We start from the raw sequence: 11,508 nt of genomic DNA, 5'->3' as shown, positions 1-11,508 counted from the left end.
AGGTCCGTTGTGATACCACTCTGCTACACGGGAACCTCATTTATCTTCCTTCGTGGAACCATTTTGTGGCTCTTATGCAACGTAGTATTAATCCCAAACCCACGCCACAGTTCTGTAAGAGAATTAAAAAAGTATTTACCTAGACAACCTGCTCTGATTTTAGTTAAGGCTGGACAATTGCAAGGGAAGTGCTCGACTATTTCTTCCTCTTCCTCATCTCTGCAACTTCTGCAATATTCGTGGGAGAAAACTTCTAGTCTCCTGCCAAATAGTCAATGTCCGTTCATACAAGCCACGACCTTCGAGATATCATCTCTTGAGAGACTAAGCAATTCCACGAGTTTCCCTACCAGAAATAAGACTTAACTTAATCTTCAGCTCTTAAATCCTATTCCTTGCGTGAGCGCTTGGAGAAATTTCCGGCCGCAGTTAGACTCCACTCAATATGGTGAACTTGACTGTTATACTCATGGGAATTGAAAAAAAATATAAAAAATAAAAATTAGAAAAAAATTAGGTCAAACACAAAACTAAAACAATTAATACAAATTTTGTGACATTTACGCGAGATATGTTCTTAAGCCATTGTACATATTTGAATATGGCAGAATATACCGAGTAAGAGATGTTGTTGGCCTGACAAATATCCGCATCGCTCCACTGAAAACTCTATAAGCCCGAAGTATATCTCGCGCTTTTTTAAACACGAAATGGTACAGCTTCCCATTAGCAACGGTCAAGGGGACACCGATGTCTGAGATGGGGAGAACTGGAATCGATTTTGTCGACTCTTTCCTAGCCTGCTCATTGGCATATCCCCTTATGTTCTTATGCTCTGGAATCGAGATAAGAGAAATGTTTTCTGCATTATATACAGGGAGGTGAAATGATTGAACTGCCAGTCCGGCACTCCTCAAGTAGCACTGAAGCGCCGTTTTGATACCATTATGAGACCTCCACTAGGCAGATATCTACAGCCAGCCAGAGCTGTTGATATAAAGGAGAAGATTGCTGGGATTTAGATTGGCGCTCGGCCCCAGGCTGTCGAAGAAGGAGCACCCAGTGACTTTAATCGTCTAGCTGCCGAACGCGGATATTTACAGAGAAAGTACTTAACATTCTTCTTCTTTGAAAGGTCCCACAGCTTCTGCAATGGGATTTAAATGGTAACCCTAGCTTTTCTGCCTAGAGTTTGTAAATTGAATGGCGAGGAGTCTAAAGGGCTTTCTGAGTCCTTCGTATATTGTACTGGGCCTAAAGGGTTTTTGAAATAGCACAGGAATAAATGGAGCACCATCTTTTCTGCATTGTATTAACGAAAAAAAGCAAAACTAAACAATTAGATGCATTACGGCCGTCTTTCTCTAGCGTCATTACTCACCCAATAAGAATTCAATGCAACTTGAGGAAATCGAATTTCGTACATAAGAATGTATTCGTACATATATACACATGCACATGTAAATATATATGCACAAAAGAAGTGATCTCCCTGCAGAACAGTCAGACACACACACACGAACATTTTCTTTAGGACAATTATCAACTTATTACGATTCTTTCAAGTCATCATGCGGCTCAAGTGGAACTGCATTGGTGTTCCAAATATTGAGAAACCAAACAAATGCAACAAATTCTGTAGCAAATCTGAAGCACAAACAAGAGGCAAAGCTGCCGCCCTTTTCTCCTCATTCAAATTGTTCTTTCGTTTTTGTTTTGTATTTGTTTTTTTTTTTTGTAACTACATCACTTTTGACATATTGTTGCGATCAGTTGCGCGACAGCAACATCACCTACAAATACAAAAAATAACAAATCGTACAATAGCAACAACTTAAACTGGTGCAAAGTTACCGGTCATCATCGTTGCCACACCAGTAGACCAATCAACCGGCTGGTGAGGCGCTGCTGCTGCCTGTTAATGCGAGTCGGTATTCACAACAAGCCATGCGAGCATGTAATCTGGCACTTGACAGTGCAACGAGTCAACAATGGCAACAGCCGCTACAACGGCAGCCGCCAACAGTGCCAACAATGCCAACTATATAAAACAACAACAACAATAACAATGCCAACAGCAGCAGCAGAATATCAAGAGTGCGCATTGGTGATTAAATACTTGTCGTATGAAAAGAGGTACAACAAACATTGCGCTTGGCAGCTACGGATCAAAGTAAGTGTCGCTACGCATGAGCATTGACGTATTCATATGTATGTATGCAGGTGTGTGCACACTCTTATAAGTACCTGCGTGTGTATGTTTGTGCCCTTATGAGTATGCACATTAAAATTGTGATAATCATCATCGCCATCAACTTGGCTACATCATCGTTCAGCAGCATTGTTGTCCTTAGATATGTTAACCAATATGCGGCCCCCTTCAGCGGCTATACCTGCAGCAGCAGCAGCAGCAGTAGAATTGTCGAAGTGGCCACCGCTGCTGCCGCCACCACCATAGTTGCTGGAGGTGAAAGAAAATCAAGAATCATAATAAATAAAACTGATTAAGTATGGGAATGCGTGCGTTTGAGGGCTTGCCCATACATTCCTGATTGCTGATACGCTGGAAGAAATTAACGAAGAATTCTTTATTTGTGATGCAGATTAAGTATGGACTCTCGCTGCTGCAATGGAATTAATATTGCCATATTTTTCGTTCACTTAAAAAGAAAACTGGAATGAGCAAATACAAATTCAAAACAATGGTGACTTCAAAATGGATTTTTTAGGATAAGATTTTACACCTACATCGAGTTCCAGAAGGTTAATTATAGTAAAAAGTGCTAACTTCACTTTCTTGTTAAACGTTTTCTTCTTAATTGGCGCGATAACCGCTTACGCGATTTTGGCTGAGTTTAACAAACCTCACCAGTCGTTTATTTCTCGCACTAATCGGCACCAGTTCGACACTTCAAGTGAAGCCACGTCCTTTTCCATCTGATCTTTCCAACGCAGAGGAGGCCTTTCCCTTCCTCTACAATCACCAGCTCGTACTGTATCGAATACTTTCAGAGCCGGAGCGTTTGTATTCATACGAACGGCATGGCCCAGCATACGAAGCCACTGGGATCGCTGCTCTTGTCTATGACGTCATAAGGCTCATACAGCTCGTTGTTCTATCGCCTAAGATATTCGCCGTCGCCAACGTGCAAAGGTCCAAATATCTTACGCAGACTCTTTCTCTCGAACACTCCAAGCGTCGCTTCATCGGATGTTGTCATCGTCCAAGCTTCTGCGCCATACGTTAGAACGGGCATGATGAGAACCTTATAAAGTGTTAGTTTTGTTCGTCGAGAGAGGACTTTACTGCTCAATTACCTACTTAGTCCAAAGTAGCACTTGTTGTCAAGAGAGATTCTACGTTGGGTTTCCAGGCTGACATTATTTTCGGTGTTAATGGTGGTTCCTAAATAAACGAATACTTTTACAACCTCGAAATCATAACAGTCAACAGTGACGTGTTTGCCGATACGGGAGTGCGCCGACTGTTTGTTTGAAGATAGGAGGTACTTCGTTTTGTCCTCGTTCACCACCAGACCCATTCGATTTGCCCCTTTATCCAGTTTAGAGAAGGCAGAACTAACAGGGCGGTTGTTAAGGCCGATGATGGCATACGCCAACAATTGCACGCTCTTATAAAAAACTGTGCTTGAGCGATTAAGTTCTAAGGCTCGCACAATTTTTTCCAACATCAGGTTAAAGAAGTCACACAACAACGAGTCACCTGAAACCTCGTTTGGTATCAAATGAGGTTCGAAGAGGTCCTTCCCAATTCTAGTGCCGCTGCTGGTATTGAACAACGTCATCTTGCATAGTCGTATTAGTTTTACGGGGATACCAAAATCAGACGTCGCGGCATACAGACAACTCCTTTCGTGGAGTGAAGGATGGTGTATGTCGATTCTCCTTTCATGGGGCTTTCCAAGATTTGGCGTATTGTGAATATTTGGTCGATGGTAGGCTTACCAGGTCTAAATCCACATAAGGTCCAATCAGTTGGTCGACGGTGGGTCGACGCTCTCTAGAACTTTATAGGCGATATTTAGAAGACTAATCGCGCGATAATTGGCACAGATTGCAGGATCGCCCTTCTTATTGATTGGGCAGAGCACACTTAAGTACCAATCGGCAAGCTTGCTTTCATCCGACCATACTTTGCATAGAAGCTGATGCATGCACCTTACCAGCTCCTCGTCGCCATATTTGAATAGCTTAGCCGACAGTCCGTTGACCTTCGCTGCTTTGTTGTTCTTTAGCCGAGTTCTCACCTCGTCATGGTCGGGTATCGGAACGACAATTCCGTCATCAACGATTGGGGTATCGGGATTTTCACATTCTCTGTGACATACGCAGCTGCGAAGTGTTCCCTCCATAATTTAAGTATGCTCTTGATGTCAGTCACGAGATCGCCGTCTTTGTTCTTACAGGAGAACGCTCCGATCTTAAAACCGCCGAACTTTCTGATGTAGTTTTCGGGCGTTGCTCCTATTGGCCAGCATATGAAGCTCCTCGCACTCACGTATTTCGGCCTCTCGTTTCTTCTTTCGGAGAATACGTCTCCCCTCCTTTCTTAGCTTTCGGTAGCGATCCCAAATGGCTTACGGTGCGCCCGATCGCAGCGTGGCTCTACAGGCAGCATGACATTCCTCGTCGAACCAACTGTTTTTTCCGGGTCGCCGGAATCCTTGAATTCTTCATCTAAAAGGGCCCACTCTCTGGGTAACCATTATAGCCTAACCTAACCTAATACAAATCATTCTAGCGGTTTGAATTTAACCGCAAATTTTTAGAATTGGTCTCTAGAGGGCTCATAGCTTTCTCTATTTAGAGCTCTAAGAACTCTTTCTGTAATATGAAATATCTAATTAAGTAGATAATAGCAGATAATAAGTTTGTAAATTCCTGAAAGTAGCCGAATGGATAATCGAGAGGAGATGGAGCGGGAAACAGATTGGAGTTTTCAGTGACAGGTAGGCTGCACTGAAGGCCCTGGAGAACGCGAAGCAAACCTCGAAGATTGTTCGAGAATCTAAGAAGAAGCTTTATTCTGTCGCAAGACACAACAAGCTTGTACTTATATGGGTTCCCGGACACTCCGGTGTTCAAGGAAACGAAATTCCCGATGAATTGGCCAACCGTGGATCAGCGGTTTCCCGACAAGGGCCAGAGCCAATAATCGGAATCAGTTCCGCAGGAATCATGAATTGGATCAGCGATTATGTATGCAATTTACATAAAGAGCGATGGTCCGGTCTAGAACGCTGCAGAACTTCAAAGTGTTTTGTGACAAGTCCGAACAGAAAACTGTCAAACTTTCTACTAAAACTTGGAAGAAATGACTTTTCGTTGATGATCGGTATTATTACTGGACATAACCCATGGTCTCAGCGTATAACCACCATTGGAATCATTGAGAACCCGATGTGCCTGTCGTGCTTAGAGGAGGTGTATAGCACTGAGCACTTTCTCTATGAGTGTCCGGCCTTTGCTAGAGCAAGCTACGAGTTTTGGGTTCCGATGTCATGAGAATGAGTAATATTCGTTTTCTAAAACTGGAGGATATTTTCAGATTTACCAAAGAATCCGGAAAGTTCTTACAGGACTAACAATCTCTATCTCTGTCTGTATTCTTTCCTATCTCTTTCTCTGATACTTTTCTTCTTTCTTCCTTGACTATCTACCCTCTCTCCAGAGCTCTTAATACAATGGGGTTTTTAGCTTGGGTATTTTAGGCGCCACCAAATTTCTTGGTGCGCCTTGGCTCGACCTATTCAAATTTAATTTTCAAATCCGTAAATTACAAAAAAATTTATTTCTACCGTGTAATGACACGATTGGGAACACTTCCCAATATGTCAAGCATCCAAGTGCCGCACTCTCCCAGCTCATTGTTTTGTTCTTCTCTAACTTTTTTTATGTGTTAAGTCAAGCATTTAATTGTTTAACATGTGTAGCGGTGATTTGTACCGCCCGCTCGGTGAATCGGCTACTTGCAACAAGCACTCATCGTCTAATGCAACATATGTGCATACATAATACATACATATGTACGCATGGATGTTCGATTGAAAAAGAACACAAAATCAATTGGTTTTATATGGTGTTTATACACTTTCGAGGACCCTCAATCAAAACAACAACTATGAGCTGCCAACTTGGCTTGCATTCGCGCACAAAATTGATTCAAATTGAATTGGTGGCAAAGGCAAGGTAAGGCACAGCATGCATGTATGTATGTGTGCACATATGCACCTACATATGCGTGTGAGCGCGCGTTGGGATATCGAGATCATTGATCGTTCAGCGGCGATTAGTGATCGGCGCTACGGATGTCGAGTGCGTGTGTGCGGCATCCACAATGGTGCGAAGAAGAATTAATATTGATTGAATCAAGAAGACAAGAGCAAAAACAAAAAAAAATTCAATAAGAAAATGAAAGAATGAAGCAGTGAAGTGAAATAAGGCGCAAAGTAGCACCTTTTTAACAAAGTAAACTGCTGTGAAATTGTGCAGTCAGCGGTGCACAAGGAGAAAAGTAGCAAGGAAAAAAAATAAAAAAATAAAAAGAAAAAAATTTAAAAAAATTAAAAAAAAAAATAAAAGAACGCCACCAACAACAGCACAGATTACAACAATTGCTTTCATAGCTGCATTGTATTCGAATTTATTGTACTTTATTGTGCTTTCCCGTGGCTTTGTTTGCCCACTTTGCGCCGTTCGGGCTCTTTACGCGCATTTTCTTGCGGCCACTCTCGCGCGGGTATTGAATGAAACGCTTTGGAGCACTTTGCTTGGCGTTTTTCGGATTAGCTGCCCATTTTGTAAAACTACATACACACATACATGTATGTGTGTGTGTGCTCAACGAGTGAACTGCTCTACAATCGATTTTGAATGTGTTAGCCTCAACTCTTTCTTCGATGCGCTTCAACGCCGCTGAAAGTGTGCGTCGCCGCTTGATCTTTTTATCTTAAATATGTATGTATTTGTACTTATTTACCTTTCTGTTATTGTTTGTCCAAATGTTTGCATGGCTTGCTACAAATTTTCTGATGTTAGCTTTGTTGCAGTGACTTTTTCGTTGTTGTTATTTCCCATTGATGATTATGCAGATTGGTTATTTGTTCGAAATTTTCTGCTTGTTTTCCCTTTTTGGGCCAACAAATTTGTACATAAATCTGTACATACATGTGTACGTATGTGTGCACTTATGTACTTAGTTTCTTTTTTTTTTTGTAATTTTGTTTGCACAACTTTTTAACCAAAAATGTGTGAATGTGCCTCTTATTTGTTTGTTTGTATTGCATTAAAGTTTGATACGTGTGTCTATGTGTAGGTACATTCCTAATATGCATCCATTTCTGTCATTCTTTATTTGACAAATACTCGTAGAGAAAAATTTCTGAAATGACAAAACGCGCTTAAGTGGCTCGTTAATGCCAGGAAGCGGTTTCTGATTTCGAGTGCGATTTTTTTAACAACGTATTTGCCGAAAATTTTGTAGAACTATCATAGATAAGTAGAATGAAGGCAGCATGAATGCTTTGGAACTTGAGTCGTGGATTATTAATAATTGACTCCCTATAACCGTTGGGGCATAAATTAATATATCTTACAAACACTGGCCTGAAGTACTGGCCACTAAAGCCTAAAAGAAAGCCAACTCCTCTACGAACTACTAACTTCGAGTGAAATACACAAAAGCAACCACATATCACCTCCAATTTCCAAATATGCTTTGTGCGTATAAAACAACTCAACACCAAGGCAAAGCCAATTTTACACCTCTCGTTTTCAGCCGTCCGATCGGTACTTTAAAGTAATCAACCTCTGTTTTGGTATTTCAGACATGTTAGTGCATATTCAGGGTAGGCTTAGGGGTAACGGTAGCCTAGAGTTTTTAAAAAATCGTTTTTTTCGTTTTGAGATTTCGAAAGCATAGACTTTTTAGAATGTGGAGTCAAATTTTTGGAAGGATATTTCCAGTATTTTCGATTCTACAGCCGTTTTAGCAGGTAGAGTCAGATTCGTCATGCGGCGGCGTTAATGGTCGCATTATCCACTCCCAAACTCAACTATGGAGCTATATAAAAAAAATGAATTTTCCAGAATTTTTTCTGAGAAAACTTTTGAATTTATTGATCTAAAAATTTGTACACATATTATTATATCTTTTACCTGTATTTTAGGACTTAGCATTAGTAAACATATTTATTAGGAAAGGAGCTACAGCTGATCTCTGGGAGCTCCTCTCAAAAAAGACGTTTTGCGGTGACCACTATATCTCTGAACTATATCCTCTGAAATTAAAAAAACAAACAGATTTTGTTCAAGTAATGTTAAATCTACCTTGGGAGCATAATTTCACAAAACGGGCAGACACACAAAACTGAAAATATTTGGTGCCAACGTGAAGTCGGTAGTTCTGTATGGATGTGAAACATGAACTTAATAACAAGCATATTACAATCATTGCAATCCTTCCTAAATCATTGCCTACGAAAGATAATGCGGATATTCTGGCCTGATATTATAAGTAACCATGATATTTGGGCGGCTACCGGGTGACAAGTAGCAGCAGAGGCGGACAGAGCAGGCCGCTTAATTAAGCCAAATTAAAATTCTTGCTCTAAACTAACGAATTGATAACTTGTTTATTGAGACCCTATGTCTCATCTAGGAACTATGGGAAAACATATATATATGGGGCATTCTTTCTCAACGGGAGACCCCTATCTGTCCAAAAATCTTTTTGACCTAGAGAGTTCTAATAGGGCTTAAAATTTAGCTCTTTTTATCTACTTTTCAATACAGAGTGGCCAAAAACGAAATTCAAGATGGCTCATTTAATATGGCTAAAAATGTAATCAAAATTCATTAAATTCATTCTAATAACCTATACCAAAAAAATTCATTTCAACGGAAAGAGTTGTACGAGGTCTCAAAATTTAGCTAATAAAGTTTACTTTAAAATACAAAATGAAAAATTTTAAAATCCAAGATGGCGGCCACAACTTGGCGGCTAATTTTTTAAAACTACTCAAATCCACTTAAACCCCTAAGTAACGAGTTTCATGCGAGTTCATGAGTTTTTTCAAAAATCCGTCCGCCATATTGGATCCGCCATTTTGAAATTTGGAAATCTAACACCAGATTTGTAATCAGCGACCCAAAAAACCCCCGAGTAATATTATACATTTTAAGTGGATTTGAGGAGTTTTAAAAAATTTGCCGCCATGTTGTGGCCGCCATATTGGATTTTAAAATTTTTCATTTTGTATTTTAAAGTAAACTTTATTAGCCATATTAAATGAGCCATCTTGAATTTCGTTTTTGGCCACTCTGTATTGAAAAGTAGATGAAAAGAGCTAAATTTTAAGCCCTATTAGAACTCTCTATGTCAAAAACATTTTTGGACAGATAGGGGTCTCCCGTTGAGAAAGAATGCCCCATATATATTTTTTTTTATCTAGTAATTAATCGAAGGAATAAGCAATATCAATTTTTTTTGCTGGTGTTCTAAAAAAAAAATCGATTGTTTATAAAAAAATTATTACCGGTGCGAAAAAACCTACGATTAATTACTAGAAAATATATTTAGGAAGCTCGTGTTACAATTTGAGACTAATCGGCTTAGTCGTTTTCGAGTAATGTTGGTCACCGACTTTGAAAACACCATTTTGAGAAAAACACGTTACCGCTCCGGCCTTGTACTTTCAAGCATTTGAAACACCTTTTCAAATTTGCGTGTAACTTCAAAAATATTCACTGGAACGATATTAAATTTTCTGTGCGTATTCTTAAATATGTGTACAGTAAGAAAATAAAATAATAAAAAATCGATTTTTTGAAAATTCTAACTGTATTCTATTGTAACTTATCTCAAAACAACTTTTTTCGGCCAGAAAGAAGAAAGAGAAAAGCAATCAACTGAATCATCTGAAATTTTAATACGTTGTTCACAACATCAACGGCTTTCGGCCTTAAATTATTATTTCAATTATTTTACACTTTTTTAGATTAAAAATCTGAAGAAAACCGATTTTTAGAGTGTCAAATTCAAAACCGCTCCATTTTGTAAAATTTGTTTTTTCTTATTCTAGTACGGCACATGGCTACAGTCATACTGAGTAGTAATTTTTTTGGTTTTTGTGTTTCAGATAAATAGAAGAGCTAAAATGGACAACACTGTTCAGGTCCAATTTTTCGAGTGGGCCAACTTCAGCGCCATTTTTAAAATTATTAAAAGTAAAGAAAAATTGATTTTTTTTTTCATTTTTTTATGTAAGAGAATTTAAAACAAAAATCTAACAAATTTAAATATCGTTTTTCCTTTATTGTATAACAAAATTCCTGAAAATACGCCAAATTTCGAGCTCTAGACCACCGGCCCGCTTAAGGGGTCTATGATAAAAATGGTGATCAAATTGGATATATTTTTTCCAATAGGGTTTTTTATGATAGATTACGCCTGACTACTCGCAAACTAAGCACACAATTTTTTCAGTATTCATTGACATTTAAAAATCATACAAATTACGAAAATCGACGCTCTGTGAAAATACCAACTTATGATGTACATAACCGTCCTACGGAACGGACAAATCGGCAAACCATTGGCAAAATTGGGAATGATTTTACATTACTGGATGATACTCGACAGATTCGACCACGTACGGCCCGAAATGAAGATAATATTGAGCCTGTAAAAGAGATTTTTGCCGAAGATCCGTAAGAATCGATTCGGACCCGATCTCAACAACTCGACATATCGTACGGCATTACTTAGGCGATTTTACGCAAAGATCTTGGTTTGAAACCATATAAAATACAGCTAGTCCAAGATTTGTACCTGGCCGATCTTTCAAAGTATCATAATTTCAGCCGTCGGGCCGAAGATCCGCAAGTAAGCAAAATTGCTATATTTGGGCTGAAGATCAAGCCGAAACCATTCAAGAACAGCCATTGCATCCATTGAAAACAACCGTTGTCGATCTATGGCTGGAGGAATTATCAGCCTATATTTCTTCAAAGTCGCGTAGGGCGCCAATGTAACAGTGAATGGTGAAATCTATCGGTTATCACGTTATGATAAACGACTCTTTATAAAGACGCAAAAATGTTGTTCCAAGGGTTTAGCGTGACCACCATCCAGTCTCCGTAATGGTGGTCAGTGTCTTGTAAAGGCGTTACATCTCTTCATTTCGGCGAAAAAGGAGTTAAGATCGGAGCAAAAGTGTACTAGGAGGTTGTCTTAGAAGGCATGGTAAAGCAGTTGAGCAGTATTTTCTTCAATGGAGAGCGTTAGATCTTCCAGCAAGAATCCGTTCCAGCCCATAAGGCAAAAACCACCTAGCAGTGGCTAAAAAACAACATTCCTGAGTTCATAGCCACAGAATATTGACCAGAATTGAAGAACATGGAAATTGGAGCCAGAGATCTCCACAACATTTAGTTTCAGCAAGACGGCGCTACTTGCCACACACTGTCTGTGAAACAATGGATGGA

Source organism: Anastrepha obliqua, chromosome 2 (assembly GCF_027943255.1).
Source record: "Anastrepha obliqua isolate idAnaObli1 chromosome 2, idAnaObli1_1.0, whole genome shotgun sequence".
In the NCBI taxonomy this organism is placed as follows: Eukaryota; Metazoa; Arthropoda; class Insecta; order Diptera; family Tephritidae; genus Anastrepha; species Anastrepha obliqua.
Note: the sequence above shows the minus strand (reverse complement) of the source record.